The sequence below is a fragment of the Equus przewalskii genome, chromosome 19 (assembly GCF_037783145.1).
Source record: "Equus przewalskii isolate Varuska chromosome 19, EquPr2, whole genome shotgun sequence".
In the NCBI taxonomy this organism is placed as follows: Eukaryota; Metazoa; Chordata; class Mammalia; order Perissodactyla; family Equidae; genus Equus; species Equus przewalskii.
The window spans coordinates 27,953,286-27,971,629 of NC_091849.1; the positions used below are offsets into that span (position 1 = coordinate 27,953,286).

At 40.7% G+C, this 18,344-nt stretch overlaps 5 non-coding genes across 5 annotated transcripts; 1 reads left to right on the forward strand and 4 right to left on the reverse strand.

The window, feature by feature from the left end:
• Positions 1-1,217: 1,217 nt before the first annotated feature.
• On the reverse strand, positions 1,218-1,289 carry TRNAA-CGC (transfer RNA alanine (anticodon CGC)). The gene has a single exon. It is a non-coding gene; the product is annotated as a tRNA-Ala (tRNA).
• Positions 1,290-8,106: 6,817 nt separating this feature from the next.
• Positions 8,107-8,179, reverse strand: TRNAK-UUU (transfer RNA lysine (anticodon UUU)). The gene has a single exon. It is a non-coding gene; the product is annotated as a tRNA-Lys (tRNA).
• A 3,776-nt stretch (positions 8,180-11,955) lies between these two features.
• On the reverse strand, positions 11,956-12,027 carry TRNAA-CGC (transfer RNA alanine (anticodon CGC)). Its single transcript has one exon. It is a non-coding gene; the product is annotated as a tRNA-Ala (tRNA).
• Positions 12,028-16,841: 4,814 nt separating this feature from the next.
• Positions 16,842-16,913, forward strand: TRNAA-AGC (transfer RNA alanine (anticodon AGC)). The gene has a single exon. It is a non-coding gene; the product is annotated as a tRNA-Ala (tRNA).
• Positions 16,914-17,398: 485 nt separating this feature from the next.
• On the reverse strand, positions 17,399-17,470 carry TRNAA-AGC (transfer RNA alanine (anticodon AGC)). The gene has a single exon. It is a non-coding gene; the product is annotated as a tRNA-Ala (tRNA).
• Between the last annotated feature and the right edge of the window lie 874 nt (positions 17,471-18,344).

Here is an 18,344-nt window from a genome sequence, read left to right on the forward strand (position 1 = left end):
TTTTGGGAGGACACAAACTTTCAATCTATAAGAATATGGAAGGAAGAAAGGGTAGGAACAGAAGACTCATGAGGAAAAAGAAATGTCAAGGAAATGGAAGTTTCAATTAAGTAGAAACACAGAAGTTGTGGAAGTAAGTGGTTGAGGTTGCTAGAAAAGATAGAAGATTGGGATTGGTAAACAGGATACTGTGGTACGCAGAAAAACGTGTTCCCCTCCATCCCAAAATACATTCTTGTACTAATTTCCAAAACCTGTGTATATGTTACCTACATGACAAAGGGGACTTCAAAGATTGATTAATTTAAGGATCTTGAGATGGAGAGATTACTCTGGATTATACATGTTGCTTTTTTTAAGTGTATTTTTAAATGTGAACAGAAACAAAAAAGTGAGTTACTGTTATTATATTATCAATATTACAGAGTTCTAAACTGAATCGAGGAATGAACGTAAGTGCAATGCAGTAATCATGTAAGGCAAAAAATCCATTTAATTACAATTGTCCAGAATGCAACCTCAATTGGATCCCCAGTGCTATCAGGCAATCTTTTATGGGTTTCTAACCAATTCTGACTTCCACTTCCACAAGCTATTCCTAACCTTTACTACTTTCCCAGACCCCTTGCACTGGGCCATGACCAGCTCTCCTGCACAGAAACGTTGAGTAAAGCCAAAGGTGCAATGAGAAATAAAATGGTAACTAGGTTAGAAATTATAGCATATGAAGAAATTCTTCTTATGGTCCTAGGGTGGACCTTTGAATACCGATATGCAACTAGTACGTCAATACTAAAAAAAGCATGCTACCTTCCCTTCACCCTAAAAAAAATTGCTGAGGTATTTTATTTTTATTGATTATTTTCCAGTGAAACGTGGGAAGGGATAGGACCTCATTTAATTGAGTTAAGCCATTCTTTGATATGCAGCTGTATTCCCTCTTCCTGGACGCGTTCATGGGATGAATTTACTTCTGAATTGTCCCTGCCGTTTTAGTACTGTTTACTGCATAATAATACACCTCAGGGAAGTCTCCAGGAAGCAGGGACTATGGCGGTGGTTAGTTAACCAAGCGGAAGAACAGTAAATATACCGATGGGAAATAGCTCGACTTAAAATAAATGACATGGCAAAAATGAGAAAGGACTAAAATATTTTATTTAATAATTAAAAGCCAGAGCCTCAATTAGGCAAAAGCCAAGAACAAGAAACTCCGTTGGAGATGCCGGGGATCGAACCCGGGGCCTCATACATGCGAAGCATGCGCTCTACCACTGAGCTACATCCCCTAGCAAAGGACGGTTGTCAGCTAGGATTCCTGTCCTGATAAAATCTAGGAGCATTTAGAATAATTATTTTGTGTTCAACCATAGAGTGGTCATCTTTCAGAATGAATTACACCTAGCACTTCGTTCACATTACATCCAAGTAGCCTCCTTCCGAGACACACCGACAACATCCAGCTCGGTATCGTTACTGAGCAGAGCACAATTTTAGTAGCTTCAGCACAATTGTTTTTCCTCCTTTAGGCCACGTCGAATCCCAAGAGGAAAGAATTAAGAGATTTTTCAGAACGCTTGGAAGAATGTTCTGAGAGCCAAATTTCTTGCAGCAGACTGAGTCGAAGGGTCAAATGAATATTTGAAGCTGCCGCTCGCAACTTCATCCTGCTGGGATGAAAACTGTCCAGATAGATGAAAACGTGAAAATTCTGCCCTGATCTTTGGTGTCAGAGCCAATGGCTCGGCCCACACAGACCATCTAGCCCACTTGACCCCGGAGCGATTGTCTCTGAACTTTGGCTTCATGGAGAATCTTGAATTTAAGAAGCCTGCATTTCTTTGTTTCACCCTTTCCTTTATCCACGTGCCAGATTCTCGTCCCTCTTACATCGCCTGGAATCTCTGCAAGGCTACTGTGCGGAAGAATGAACCTGGGTAATTCCGCCTAAGCCGGGATCCCACTTCTCCCGGAGCGGACCACAGCAGCAGCCTCAGCTGCGCGGCTGCGATCCGCTCAAAGCGCTTCCCTGACCCAGACCCAGCGGCAGCAGCCCGGGGCTCGTAGTTTTTGTCTCTTGCTTCAGAAGTTATACAGCATAGAATAGCAACTCTTCAAAAGTAAAAATGACAACACCAAAGGCACGATCTATGAAAAAAGTAATTAAGTTGGACTTTAATAAAATTTAAAACTTCTGTTCTGCAAAAAACACTCTCAAGAGAATGAGAAGACAAGCCACAGACTGGGAGAAAATATTTCCAAAAACACCTATCTATAGAGGACTGGTATCCAAAATGTACAAAGAACTGTTAAAACTCAACAAGGAAATGGACAACTAATTTAAAAAACAGGAAAAAATGTCTGGACGCTTCACCAAAGAAGATATACAGATGTCAAATAAGCACATGAAAAGATGCTCCACATCATAGTCATCAGGAAACTGTAAACTAAAACAGTAATGAGATACTGCTACACACCTACTAGAATAGCCAAAATCCTCAACACTGACAACACCAAATGCTGGGGAGGATGTGGAACAACAGGGACTCTCATTTATTGCTGGTGGGAAACCATTATGTGCGATACTATACCAGTACTTGTCAAAACTCAGATGGTACAACACCAAAAGTGAACCCTAATGTAAACTATGGACTGTGGGAGATAATGTGTGCCAATGTAGGTCTTCCTTCTGTATACCTTTTATTTCTTTATCTTGTCTTATTGCATTAGCTAGTACTTCCGATATGATACTGGAAAGGAATGGTGAGGGGGAACATCTTTGCCTTGCCGCTGATCTTAGCTGGAAGCTTTGAGTTTCTCACCATTAAGTACCATGTTAACTGTAGAGTTTTTGTAGATTCTCTTTATCAAAATGGTGTTTGAGATTTATGAAAACAAAACAGAGTGCTTCAAAAACACAAGTAAATTTTTTATAACTTTGGAGTGGGGAAGACCATTCCACTTGTGATTCAAAAGTCCAAAATTATTTAAAGGAAAATATTGACAAGTTTGATTTCAAGAGAGCTTCTGAAAAAGCGGTGAGAATATAGGTAGTTTTTCTTTAGTATAGTTATCCTTTTCTTAACTTTCCAAATTTTCTTTCCTTACAGGAGGCTAACACCTTGCAGTAACTAGCAAGGGACCAGACAAATATGAGCTCTAGAAGTATTTGATTTGGAGATAAATTTTACACTTTTCCCCCTTACTTTAAAAGAAATATATATTCCTTGCAGAAAATATGGGAAAATGCAGATAAGCAAGAAGGTTAAGATAAAAATCAGGAGAAATTCCACCACTTAAAAATCTGTCAACATTTTGTTGTATGTGATTCCAGTATTTTTCCCTGTCTGTGTATGTGTTTGTGTGTTTCATTTTTTTAAAAAACTGGAATTATATTGTCATATATATTTTTTAATTTAGTAGAGTTATTCTGTTTTCTGTCAGCCCCACAAAGCTGTGAGTTCCTTCACGTTAGGGACTGTGTCTTATTCACCTCTGCATCGCCAATGTCTCGAACCTCATTTTTAGTAGTTGTGTAATATCACATTGTATTAATGTACTATAATTTACCCCATGGCATTAAATTAAAATAAACAAAAGAGTGAGATAAAGTAAAATAAAAACAAAAAAGTTTAAATGATTGGAAAGCAAAAAACAAAATAGTCATTGTTCACAGACAATACAGCCAAGCAGAATAAAGTCAAAAAGGACATTCAGTGGACAAGAAAATGGAAAGTACTGTGAATGACCCATATCACTGGAAAAATCTTTTAGCATTATTTGGAAGTTTCCTTAAATAACATAATTGAATGGCTATCTCAGCTATCACTTATGTTTGAGCTTGCCTGTTTTACAGTCATTGCTAGCGTGCGTATCTTTGTTACAAAGGGCCACACTGCCCTACAAGAGTTAAAAATTCTCATTTGAACCACACATAGTGTTGCAAAACTTTAACAATGAAAATTACTCACCATCTTTCATATTGATCAATAAATGATTGTGATGGAAATATTGGAAAACAATGTAGATGTCTGGGTCACCAACATGAGAACAGGAGACCACTATTTGGTGGCTGATGACTATTAGGTAGAGAGTTGCCCAAAAGTTGGCCAGCTACATTCAGTAACATGTAATTTAGTGGTTGGTCTCATAAGTACTGTAATTTCAACTAATGATGAATATAATCTACATCTATGATTACTGTTGTTGACAAAATCACAGATGCTGCTACTACTTCTGTGGTTTGCTGCCTATAGTCATATGTAAAAACAATAGTAAATTTCACTTGGAGGCTAGTAAATATAAATTTGTAATTTTTTCCATCCAAGTTCTTGAATGCCTGAAATCTATCCATGGATTCCACTGGGGATCATTGGGCTCCAGGTTAAGAACATTTGTATTATTTCATACTTATGTTATCTTATTTATCCTTCATAATGATCTTATGAGGTAAATACTATTATTATTCTTATTTAACTGCTGAGAAAATGAGAGACTGAATATTTTCTCCAAAGTCCCACAACTAGTAAGTGGCAGAGCTGGGATTTGAACACAGGACAACTGATTCCAGCATGTATGTCTTTTTTTTAAATTTTAAGCTACAAGTTGATATGCATTTAGTTCCATGTATTTTTAGCAACACCACTGATCTTTCTGCCTGTTCTTGATCCAAGTATTTCTTGGTTTAATTACTGTAGATTTATAATATGTTTTATATCTACTAAGGCAAACCTTCTCTTAATATTCTACTGATATTTTTTCAATGTCCAAACTAATTGCACCTAAATTTGGGGGAGAGATTTTTAAAGTTATAGGCTAATATGGGGAGAACTGGTATTTTAAAACACTAAGCATTCTGATCTAGGAATGGGATATTCTCTCCATGCACTAGAATATGTATATAAACCCCTTATTAAGTTACTGTTGCTTTTTTATGTAACTAGTGGATACTTTAATTTATTATTAATTTATATTTTTATTAAAATTGCCATATGTCTTCTTCCTATATTTTCTTCTAATTGACTGTTGCTGGTCATGGTGTTTTGAAAATGTCCACAAATTATTTAATACTCCTTCCTTCAAGAAAAGGAGGCTGGTTTCCCTTCCCTTGAGTGTGAGCCAGACTTATTGACTCTCTTCTAATGATTAGAATGAGGCAGAGGAGTTCTACAACATCAGAGACTGCATCATAACAGACAGAGTAATTTATTACGCAGCAATAGATAACTAGTACACTGATATATACATATTTCCTACTTAGCACTTGTATGAACTTTCTTTTATATGGGTTTTTAGCTCTTTTAATTTCTTTCACAATATTGCAAACTATATTATCAGAGCATAAATGTAATTTTGCCCTTATTTTTTTTCAATATTGATGCCTCTTTTTTTAAATTATGCCATTACTGTTGCTCTCGAGTTTATCCAAACAAATTATTCTAAGATAAAGACTATGATTTAAAATGTGTATAATTTATCGTGCTACAGAATTCTCTTCCCTTGCTGTTTTTCTAAGATGTGTAACTATTTTTTCTAAGATGCATGTGTAACACAGGAATGAATATCAGTTTTAAGAAGTGACTTTTAGTACCTATGATAGTGTTATGAGGTATTAGGTAGTATAGTCTAAAGTAAGACAAAATCTTATTTCAATGTTGAGTTCAGTATTTACTCTTGGCCATTGTTAGAATTAAATTAGATAATCCACGGACAGTCTATGGATAAATGATACTTCATGATGGGTGATTATGTATGTGTGTGTACATGTAATTTATATATAATATATAATGTTATATATGTATATGTGTGTATATATATATATTTGCTGATATCACCAAATTTATTTTCCTCTGACTGGTAAATAGGAAAGAGATTCTGAAATATTTTCCTAAATAAGTCCAATGAGAAAGTAAACATTGAGTTAATTATCACAAAGATGATAAACAAATATAATTTCTTGTGATAAACGTAGTTCCTGCCTCAGGTTTCTCCACCCCAACTCTCATCATCATGACTCTTGATTTAGGGGAGAGTAACCTGGAAGAACCATATTACCTTCTGTCCTCTCTCAGCTCGTTATTTATACATAATAGTTTTCAGATATTTAAGAAAGTGTCTTATTTCTTCCCTTTAATATTACTCTATTATGAGAGATTCTTGAGAAAATTGGATTGTTAAAGCAAGTAACAGAAAGTTATTCTTCCAATCCGCAGTACACAAAGCAAGGGAGAGGCATGGGATGGCACATGTCCTGGTTGAAAAGGCATCATAGTCCTCTGTTCCAAGCCTTCATGACTGCTCTGTTTCTTCTGGTCCTTTTTTATTCCAAATGGCAGAAATGATAGGAGTTACTTGATTTAATTTCTGGCAATTGACCACATACTAAATGGAAAACTGGTACATCATTAAACAAATAACCATTGAATGCCTTCAATAAGCCTGGATTGAAAAGGCTTATGTAAAAATTGTGTAAAAAAAACTCGTATTATATTATATTATATGTTTATTCTCTGTCTAATTGAACTCTGTGTCTTTTACATCTAACATATGACCTGAAACAGGAGGGAACCACTAAATTGGGCATGTGTATTTGTGAGTATAGTATCATTTTATGAGAAAAGAACTCAAGAGTTGCAGTCCTATAATCCAGATTTGTAACTTAATGCTATTTAGAAGTTGGTGAACTGGGGCAAATTTTAGAACTTATTTCATTATCCTTTCCTTATCTGTAAAACAGGGTCATGTAAAAGAGTTTTTATAACATCAAAGGATATCATGCATGGTATGTGCAATGATATTCCAACACATGCAAATGATATTACAACATGTCTCTGGGACTCCTCCCAAAAAAGTATACAATTGGCTTCTATTTTCCCTCAGGACATAGATGGATTAGGCATATGCTTCCTATGTTTTGAGGTTTTCTTAATAGAGTACATTAGGCTGGGGTGTATTCTGTCTTCTGATTAAAAGATTGAGTTCCTCAAAAAATGCTGTAACTTGAGTTAATCCCACAGCCCTCCATCGAATAGATGTTTCAGTAATGCTGTGCAAAGAAAGACTGGACCTTGCCGCAAAAATTCATAAAATAATTTTTGAGATATGGCTGGAGGCAAACAGGAAAAAAAACCCTCCACATCAGGAATGTACAAGAGCCCTCTTGGAATCCAGTTTGCTCCGGTCATAATGCAGAGTAATGATTTACCAAGGACACTGGACATGATCCTAGTTGTGCTTTATGTCAACACACGAAGGCAAATTAAAGCCAGCCCCATTTCCCTACCCCACACAGTTCTCTCCCTCAGTGAGACCTGTCACTTTTCTGTTTCCTATTCTCACATTCTAACAGTTTGATGAGCCTTTTGGACCAAATGAGGGACAAGTTCTGCCAGATAAATGGGGTCCACCCAAGTTCAAAATCTACTTCATGGGATTTCTGTGAACATGAGCAAGAGTTTCATATGGACAAAGGAGGGCAAAAAAGAGAGAGCAATAACTTCACCTAGATCTAAGCAGTTCCTGGGATTTCGAAGGAAGTTCCAGGAACATTATGCGATCTGGAATGAAACCAGAGCCCGAGGTCACTCTAGTTCACTTCATGGTTTTCCACGAATACCATTAATGAGTTCCCAATCTTCAAATCACAATGAACTCTTTTTGATTATCACTCTACATGTAATCCCTCTCTTTTTCTGTAGCTACAAAATTAATTTCTTAAAAATCTCCCAATCACAGATTCCTGCAGAGTTGCAGTTTCAGGGATCACTGTGGTTGCCAAATTACTTTCACAAGACGGTATCTTACATTTGTAGGCATCTTAAGTTAATCGTGTTCAAACCCAAACTCCTCCTCCTTGCTGGCCCCATCTAACATCCACAAAGCAAAAGTAGAACAACCCACCACAGAGGCAGAAAAGCATTATCCTCCTCCGCAGGATCCCTCTCCGTTCTCACTTACTTCCGAGTATCACACATCTCAAGTTTATCTGATTGTCTTCATTCACAGGGTCATTAATCATTTTTCTCTCTGGCAGGTCAAATGCCCAAGATGGGGAGCAAGTACTTTTTGGGAAATGAGGTTACATGGGGAAGAAAAATTGAAAGTTGACGCCCGAACAGGGACTTGAACCCTGGACCCTCAGATTAAAAGTCTGATGCTCTACCGACTGAGCTATCCGGGCTCACACCTGCCATGTTTTTTCTACTGCCCATAAAGATAATTCATTAGGTTATTGTCAACTTTGTTTTGCCTTCTCGGACAAAGTGTTTCAAATCAATCGCGTGCAGATGTACCTCACATACTCAAACCAAAAGCAGCCAGCCGATCCCACTTCTACACTCTACACTAATCTGCTGCCATCACAACCAGACACTGGGATTGAAGCAACTTGACTACTCTTAAAAATCCAGCCACAGGGATGAGCTCTGAAGAGCTTAGCTATGGAAAGAGGCCCCATGTTGCTCTCAAAAGCCAACAGTTTGGGTAAAAATGAGTGGGATCTTCTTAGGCGACAAGAGTTTTCAGCTCACTTCACTGGACTCCAATATTTCCTCAAACCTAGAGGATGCAGAGAAAAGAAGCGGAGCTTGGACAGTCCTTCCTACTTATCTGTCCAAATCCTATTAGTGTTTAAAGATCCATATTCAAGCCCTCTTCTCCCTACTTGGCTATACTCCAAACTCACCTCATTCCTCTTCCCAATCACCCATCGCTTCACCCTTCCTCTCCGGTCCCCTCTGCCTCCCCCTGCGTGGGATCTTAGCAATAACTCAGTTCACTCCATCCAGGTTCTAGGTCAGAGTTTCCCAAACCTGACAGATTTTGAATCTGGGGAGCTTCGTTATAGCGTAAGTTGCAGTCTGGCCCTACCTGGACTTTGCTTTCGGACTTCATCCAAAACTTATATCTGGTTGTCTATCACACAAAATAGTGACAAAAGGCAGAAAGCATTGGCCCTTTGTGCCTCAGTGTCTGAGGTTTGAGATGCTCTCTGGGTGTACAAAGTGTTAGTTCGTTTCACGGATGGTGCCCCAGCCCACACATCTCCCTTGCGCTCTCCTCTTCCGGAGAGAACTCCGTCTGAAAGAGGTTGTGTATTCGACCGTAGCACTCTCTTTCCTCCTCTCAGTTCCTTCCGGCTTTCAAAACAGAACCGCAGCCAAGAAACCAGCTTCCGGGTCTGAATCATATTGCTCCCCTCGGTTTGCTAGACACAGGCTGTCGCTCTGCATTTCACGCCAGGTTTTGTGAATTCTTTCCGCTCCGACATCACCTCCTGAAGGACCTAAATCTCCCTCCACTCCCCTGCCCCCAACTCACCGCAGTACTTGACTTGTCTCCTTTTCTTCTTTGTATCCCTCCACCTTACCTTTGTGATCTTTTAGGCAGCTTTGAAGGCAGAGGAGGAGGAAGATAGGGGAAAGGAATCTAAAGACAAGAAAACGCCCCATTGTGGGACTTTCCCTGATGATGGAATGGAAATGCCTTCCTGAGAGCTAGTTGTGGAGCTGACCTTGGAGCAAGCTGAGAGAAGTAAGAAGATACTTGAAACAGAAATAACTGAATCCTGGGGTCCAAAATCAGTCTAAAGCCAGCCATTCTTTTGTTTTCCAGAAAAACATACCAATAACTCTTAATTCTCCAATTCCAATGGATTCCTTTCAGTCCTCTTTCTACTCTCACTTCAGGGGCCATCTCTCCCATCGCCACATGAAAATCCAAGTCTGTAGAGCAAGCTCTCTATGGAATTCCAGGCTCAGATATGACAGTGCTTAGATATTTTCATTATCTTCATGACGTTGTTCCATAGACATTTCAAATACATCACATTCTGACAGTGCCAGAAAAGGCGGTTGTCTGTGGCAGATACTTGCCCCTTTTCCTGAGTAGCTCCAGGTTTTCTGTCTTCTCTTTCCATCGGGACCTAAATTTCCAGAGGCAACTTTTTGAGTTCTCTACTTTGTACTCACTCCCCTCATTTTCTTCTATGTCTCTGGCAGTCAGGAGCAGTGGAGGTACAGGGACCCTGCTGTGATGGTATGGTAAACCTGTGATACCACGGAGATTGACCAGAGAAGGAGGTCTAAGCTGAGGCCACTTGAGCCACACTGGCCATACAGAAGCCAAAGGTGAGGCTTAGCAGTCCTAGGTATTAGCCATTTCCCAGCTCTGGGAAAAGCCGCCAGACTATGTACTCCCTCAGAGACTACAGTGTCCAGAGTCCCACTGCTTTTGGAGACTTTCTTCCATGGTTCTGCCCACTGCCTTTGTTTATGTGAGTCTGCATGGAGCCTCCATATTTAAACCAGTGAGGTTACGGAGAGGGAGAGGAAAAGGATACATTGGTGCTCCTAGCTCAGGAAACATCAAGTGCAAGATTTTGTTCTCTGTCAGATTCCACCAGGAGTCACTGGACAGAAAATAAAGAGGAGAGCAACTAATTCACTGAAAAAAGGATTTGAAAACAGTCTTTACTTGGCATCTGCCCTGAAGTGAGACTGCTTTGTAAAAGCATTTCCCAGCTGAGAGTTCAAAAGAAATACTTTGGACATCTGTGCTTTGGGTGGCTGTAGTGCCTGCTGGATAAACAGGGCATCCTGAGTTAAGCGTCCGTGGAGTCCTGTCTTTTTCATTTTTCTCTGTGAGTTGCTGATCCACCTCTCCAGCCCTCACAGCCTTTGTGAGGCTAAAGGGAGATCTTCTTTGTTTGTTTGTATACACAAAACAAGCTTTGCTTCCTCTTGTGAAATTCGGCTTTTACAGTTTTTCTACCACTTTGATACACAAACTAGCCTCCAAGAGAAAATGAAAATGGAACTGATTTTGATACATCCACCAAACATAGAGTCACATTTAGAAACAAAGTAGTTCTACAATTTTTATTGGCTCCTTGTTTATAGTGATACTATTTGTTTTCAGAAACACAAGAAATTTATGCACCTGTCTTTTCTTACCATTCCCTCTTCATCCCACCACCCAATCACACACACACACACACACACACACACTGACTCTGGTTGCATCCCGGAGATCTTTGGTGTGGTGTTAACTCATATATTCCCCTTTACTTAAAGTTCTAAAAACAACAAACTGGAGTCAGCGGCCAAATGTAAGAAATGTAGAAAGCAAGGAATTTTAATTCATTACTCTCCAATGTCCTTGCGATTTTATTCTGGCTAAGTCTGTGTGTATGGAGCTGGACGTTTTCCATCATGTGGTGTGTGAAAATCTCCAATGAGAGTCAACTTCCCATCGACCAGAACAACCACTCTGCCAAAACCCAGCGTCGAACAAAAAAACTTTTAACTCTTTAGGCCTAATTTCCTCCCCAGTCGATCTATTGCTGACAGCTGACAGCTGACAGTCCTGGAACTTCCAACTACGTTTTCAGCGTTCGCGTTGACAGTCTCCGCATTCCTTAGCGCTGCCATTTGGGTTGTCCAGTGTCTCCCAGTCACTCACTCAAGAAAATCAGGAATCCGTTCCCTCCGCTCAACTGCGTTCATCCAGTAATTGACTGCGCTGGATGGACCACTGGAGGGAAAGGAGAGGGCAAGAGAAGGTAGGGGCAAGGAAGTCAGGTGGAAGTTTTCTCTTGTTTTTTACATGACTCAGATCTGACTGCTCAGAGATCTAAAAGAACTAAAAGTTTTCATAAGGCTGTTTCTTTCCCCCTTTACTCTCTGTCCTGTACTTCCATGATATACCCAACAAAACTCAATTTGAATGCGCCACTTGCGGTGGCAGGCTGCTTGCTTTTGAAGTAGGAGATTCTGGTGGGGATGGTTCCTTTTTTTCCCCCTCCCTCTCCCTCTCGTCTTCCTTCTGCCGATTCTGCCCCCTCCACCCCCCAAGGGGGTGGTAAGCCCTAGGGAGCAGAAATGGGAGAACAATAAAAGCAATTCATTGACTTCCTTTTGCTGTGAACTGGAAAAATGGAGCTGGTAAAAGGAGAACTGGAGGTGCCAGGGATTGAACCAGGGACCTCGTACATGCGAAGCACGCGCTCTACCACTGAGCTACACCCCCTGACTCTGGCCAGCCTTTGCTGTTTCATAAAATATTACTTCCATTTTCCCATTTTTTTCAATTTGAGAGTTAGTTGGAGAAAGCCTACTGGGTTAAATTTCACTTTTTCTGAAATTACTGAACTGGATACTGTCTAGTGGCTTCACTAGGAGAAGAATAGATTGTAGTCCGAATAGCACGGTTTCTGACTTTAAGACCTTCCCACTCGGGTTGGCCTGCTCCAAGGTGCACTCACCACCAGATTGTTTGGGTGAAAGTTACTTGCCTCCACAAGGAAAGTCCCAAGAAAATCACGTCTCCAACATAAATCGCAGCAGTAACGATTCATATTGAAGTGCTTCTCAATCTAGAGGTAGCTGGCGGTTTCGGTTGAACCGGGGAATTGAATTGCACGCCCTGTTGGGTCGAATGCCGAGTCAGCATCCATTTTCCAGCTGACTGGCAACGCTGGTTCTTGTGTAACATGCTCTGAGATGTCCTTAGTTCTAATTCCACACTCCATCTCTGTCCCTCGCTTGAGGATTATGTCCACAAGAGTTTTAAAAACAACTTCAAAACTCTATCATCTTGAAATGAAGTGCCTTTATTTCGCCGTTCTCCTGAATGAACAGCAGCGAGGGCAGATGTAGGGCGCAGAGCAAAGTTGGGGGATAGATAGAGCAGGGACGGCAAACTGCCTTCCCTCTTAGAATCTACTGACACAATGGAAAAACCTGCTATAGAGATGAATATTTGAAAGAATAAAGTCAAAGAGGCCTGGAAACCATCAAGTGGTGCCATAGATGAATTGGAAAATGCGGTGGAGTCCTGGATACTGCAAAACAAATAGGATTAGATTGCCTGGGGAGGAGCAGAGGTAATGGCCGCCTTGCTCCCTGGATGCTCTCAGCTTAGCGTCTTACCGCTAAAGATCTAGATGTTAACTTGAAACACTAAGGCTGCTTCTTTATCCAAGAGCCTCCGCATAGTATTGACAAAAGTATTTCGGGCAGATTTTCATTTAAAGTCTTAAAAACTTAAGTGTTTGCTGGTGAAGGCAAAGAAGATTGAAGGCGCACAATTCTGATTCTCGTCGCCTTAGTCCTCTGGAAGATTTACTTGAGATAGTGAGTGCAGAAGGATGTTTGTGATTAGGTGACACAGGTAGAAGAATTCCTTGATGTAAATTGTGGGCCTTCCAAACTCTGGGGATCTGGGACTTTTAGCTTTTTAGTCTAGGGCTCTCTCAACTGAGACGTCACCACACCTCTACTTTCATCGACACTAATAATTTTCTCAACTTTATGGTTTGGAAAGCACTGCATTCTTTGAGAGATGTCTTCCTCTTGTTCCCTTACTCAGAAATTGGGCTAAATATCCCACCATATTTGGTGATTGATCCAAATTACTGATGCCTATGTGTGTGGAAGGGAAATGAGGGGAGATAAAAATCACGGGTAGGTTTTCTGCTCCCTAGCCTTCCAACAGGCACAACTAAGAATACAAAAGGAAACTTAACGAAGATTGCCCGAAGGTCTGTTTTACCTTTCTTTGATCCTTCTGGTTTCCCCCCCTTCCTCAGTGAACTGTGAAATGGAACCAAAGGAGCATGAGCTCCTTCGCGTGGTGGTGGCATGCTTGTTCATCTCCTTTCAGGAGATCCTGAGTGGGCATGATCTTTCCTTCTCTATCATTCCTTCCTGTCTTACTTGTGCTGATGCAACTTGGATGTGTACAGCTGTGAAATGGAAAGAGAAAAGCAGTATTGAAGAAATCCAGGAATAAACCTGGACAGCCTCCTACACGTTAGCCTGTGCTCTACTACACACTCAATCCTCTATAACTGATGATTGCCCTGAGTTCTGGGTAGGATAGGATCAAACAATTGGTAGAACAAAGTTTACTGTACTTAATTTCACTATTTCAGGAAATCCTAGACTGATCTTGTTTTGCACCTATGCCGTGAGAAGGATATCTAAATGCTAGACCAAAAAGCATTTCTGTTACTAAGATCCAATCTTCCCAATCCGGTCACTCCACTCCAAGGTCTGCTCACCAACAGACTACAAAGCATCAGTTCCAATTCTTCAACAGGGAGAGTCCCAGGTTAGAATATTCATTTCTGTCTCCAATTCTCTTTTCTTTCAACTTCTGCTGTGCCTACAAAACGGCGCTGTTTAAATTAAATACAAAATAGAGCGCAGACTTGAAAGTTTCCTGAACAGACAAAACCATTTAAGTCATGTAAGCAAAACTAAAATCTAGCTTGTTTCATGAACATAAGAAAAACTTACCTTAGGTTATTTCATGTAAATTCCTCTGATAATCATAAATAAACAAGTAATCTGCCTAAAAATGGTATAAGATAATCACTTTTAACCAATCCCCTGCTGGAGTCTGCAAACTCTCATCGTAATAACCAATCACTGTAAAAGTTAAACAGCTTCCTCATTTTCACTTTATAAGCCATCCTGTGATGTCACGCCCTTGACCTTTATATCTCTTTTAAAATTGAAAGCTCCAAGTTCACAAACTGTTCTTATATGCACAACAAACTCTTACTAAATACGATATTATTGATTTGGTGGTTTTAATTTTGCTATTTCTGGATTTTTGACAACACATAAGATAGTGCAGAAGGGTATAAAGATTAGCAGTGTGTTACCTCAGGGAATTTAGGCACAGGTGGGTGAAACGAGTATTCCATAATAAATAGCCAATACATATCTTTGATTAAGTGAACAGAAGATCATGTGCACAGCTACTGTTCTTTTGGTTCATCTTGAGGGGAAACAATGACTGCATGATGTTTCTTTCAGAAAAATAATCAACATTAATTTCTTTGTTCTAGATTTTAATAATTCTCCTTTAGGGACTGAGGGATCATGACTTCAAATCTCACAAGTGCTGGGATAATTTACTTATTGTAGAGGTTTCTGCCTCCAGAGCCTCATCAATATGATCTGGCTTCTAATTCTGTTATTGCCATTACCTCCTTTGGTGGTAAACAATTTTCCTATTTATATTAGGAAGTTCTCCTTTTTCCTCCTCTTTCACTTACTGCTCATTTTTCTGCTGCTTCGCCTTTTTTTCTTGCTATTTCTCTCTCTCCAAGCTTTTCTGAATTTTCAGTCTCTGTTTCCATTCAATGCCTAAGCTGAAAAAAGTTTTTTTGTCTGGGTTTGTTTTTGTTTTAATATCAGGAACTGACTTCATTTGCAACAGAGTATGGAGAAGTTCACACCCAAGGGTGCTTTCAAGAACAGTAGAGGTTGTGGTGAAGCAATTAGAATGAGATTCTTGGACTTAATGAAGGTATAGCCTAGACTTCAGGCTAGCTAGTATGCAGAGGAGAACCAGGAAATAAGACAGCTGAGAGGAGCCCTCCTGAGGACAGAACAAATACCCACTGAAGCAAGTTGCTACAATGCTGGCTTTGAAGATGGAGGAAGGGACCACAACTCAAGGAATCCAAGTAATGCTTCTGTAGAAGCTGGAAAAGGCAAAGAAATGGATTCTTCCCTTGTGCTTCTGGAGGGAGTACGGCCCTGCTGACATCTTGACCTCAGCCCAGTGAAACTAACTTCCGACTTCTGACCTCCAGAACTGTAAGAGAATAGATCCGTGCTGTTTTAAACCACCAAGTTAGTGGTAATTTGTTACAGCAGCCATCAGAAACTAAGACAGGAGTAAAGAGGTCAAGGGCAGAAACAGGTGAAAACAGTAAGGGTGAAAGACCAAAGAAAACTTCCAAACTCACCTTTATCCCCCAAACACGTTAACACGCAGAAGAGATTCAGAGGGATTTAGATATTTGAAAAAATAAAACCAAATAACTCTTGGAATATTTAAAAGGTACCATCTTTGGACCACAATTTGGAGGAGTTTCTAGTTTAAAAAAAGTAGATAGAGTCGGTTTGATCTAGAAAGAGCAATGGCAATGGCTTCATCATGGTGTGGTGGGTTCCCTTTGGTCTAAGCAGATGACAATTTCGCTTTATGCTCCAAAGTTATACCGCGCGATATTTCAAGCAGGAGCTCATTTAAAGATTTAAAAAGGAATGACCAAAGTATTTTGTGGGGAAGCCAGGAATAATCAAAGGCACTGAATTGTGTTTCTCTCTATGTCAGTGCTTAGAGTAGTGACTTTATGAAATGAGTGCAAGAGGGTGCCTGTGGACTTGTGTAAATGACCTGCAAGCCTGTAATTCATTTAGACAAAAACAGACGACTTTTCCTGGGGAAGACTGTGAACTGAATGAGATCGGTAGTTCCTCGACCAAAAGCTCTCCCAACTGAACTATTTTAGCGTACCTCAACACTTCTACAAATAATTTACTCAACTGTGCAGTTTCGATGACTCGGGGATCTTTGAGAGAAGTTATTCGCCGTGGAAAGTCTACCCACTCCCTCTCTAAGAAAGAACTGGGATCACAACTCTTCATGATTGGTGACTGAAACTTCATGAGCAGCTCTCATGGTACTGATCTTTGTATTTCCCCTTTATATATTTCTGTATAGAGCGCTGTAGGCAGAAAGGAAGGAAGGTGAAGACTCAAGAGAATATTGTATCCCAAGACTCTCCTTGATGGTGGATGGGAACCGCCACTCTGAAAGTCATCCATGACCAGTCCCTGGTGAGCCCGACAGTTACGAAAGATTCTAGTTGTATTAAGGGACCTTGCAGTTCAGAATGCAGTGTCTCTTCTCTTGAGGGTTTCAGAAACAGCAGAGTTGAATAGAGTAGATGCTGACCTTGCAGCTTAAATCTGGGAACACCGGCGGATAATAGCGCCAACCAGTTATGTAGACTACATTTCCGGCATCCTCCTGTAGGGGGTGTAGCTCAGTGGTAGAGCGCGTGCTTAGCATGCACGAGGCCCTGGGTTCAATCCCCAGCACCTCCATATGTCTCGCCTGGTAGCTCACCATAAGTATGTTATCAGCAGAAGTGAATAGTTTCTCCTCCTCTGGTGGTGGCTTTTTCATGCCGGGCGTATGTGGATGGGTGTGGAAGGATAGGGAAGCATAGGAAAAAGAAAAAGTGAAAGTTTTGTACTTCTCAGTCTGTCTATTGACAGGGGAATACCAGCTGAGAGAGACGCGGAAAGAGAAGAAATCTAAAGGAAATTATCCCAGGGCTTCTTATTCTTCTTTCGGTTGGTCTAGTTTCCCTTCCACAACTAATAATTTAATACTAATTCATTTCAATTCCTAGGGAATTGCCTCCAACTTGACTGCTTCGACACCAAAATAACAAATGACATACGACGAATAAAAGACGGATCATTCATGCGTTAGTGACATGCTTACGGCCTAGCATTCAGATTAATTACTCCTATGCGCTGAGGTAGCCAGGGTGGGAAGAACCAAATTCAGTTACGACGACACATGGAGGTGCTGGGGATTGAACCCAGGGCCTCGTGCATGCTAAGCACGCGCTCTACCACTGAGCTACACCCCCTACAGGAGGATGCCGGTAATGTAGTCTACATAACTGGTTGGCGCTATTATCCGCCGGTGTTCCCAGATTTAAGCTGCAAGGTCAGCATCTACTCTATTCAACTCTGCTGTTTCTGAAACCCTCAAGAGAAGAGACACTGCATTCTGAACTGCAAGGTCCCTTAATACAACTAGAATCTTTCGTAACTGTCGGGCTCACCAGGGACTGGTCCTAGACGACTTCCAGAGTGGCGGTTCCCGTCTACCATCAAGGAGAGTCTCGGGATAGAATATTCTCTTGAGTCTTCAACTTCTTTCATTTCTGTCTACAGCACTCTCAGAAAAATATAAAAGGCAGTGCAGGGGAGTACAAAGACCAGTACCATGACAGCTGCTCAGGTAATTTAGGTCCAGGTGGGGAGATCAGACTGAAGTGTAACTAATTCACAATATTGGCATGAAATGAAGAGCAAAGAGTGTGTCAGTCACCACTTTCTTAAACCTCTGCGCCCGGCATGTGTGTCTGGAAATGTGGAAGCGGCGTTCTGTCCAGGACGCTTGCATCTCTAGTTCTGAGACCCCTAAGGACAGAAGACAGGAAAGAAGATCAGGAAAGACGCTCTCGTCTATATAGCCTCTTTCAGACAGAATGCTTTCCACAATCAGGCGAACAGGAAAGAAGCAAAAGAAACGAATTAGTTCTTTATATGACTTCCCTATGCCTGGACAGGTCCTCAAACCCTGTCTGTTCCTGGGATACAAAAAGTAAACGTTTCCTGCCTTTATTCAAACTGCGTGCCACAGTCGACCCAGACACGTGTTTTGGAGGAAATCCTGCCATGGGTGGAGGAGTGAGACCTCAGGAATGTACATAATTTTAAAACTCCCCCATATGA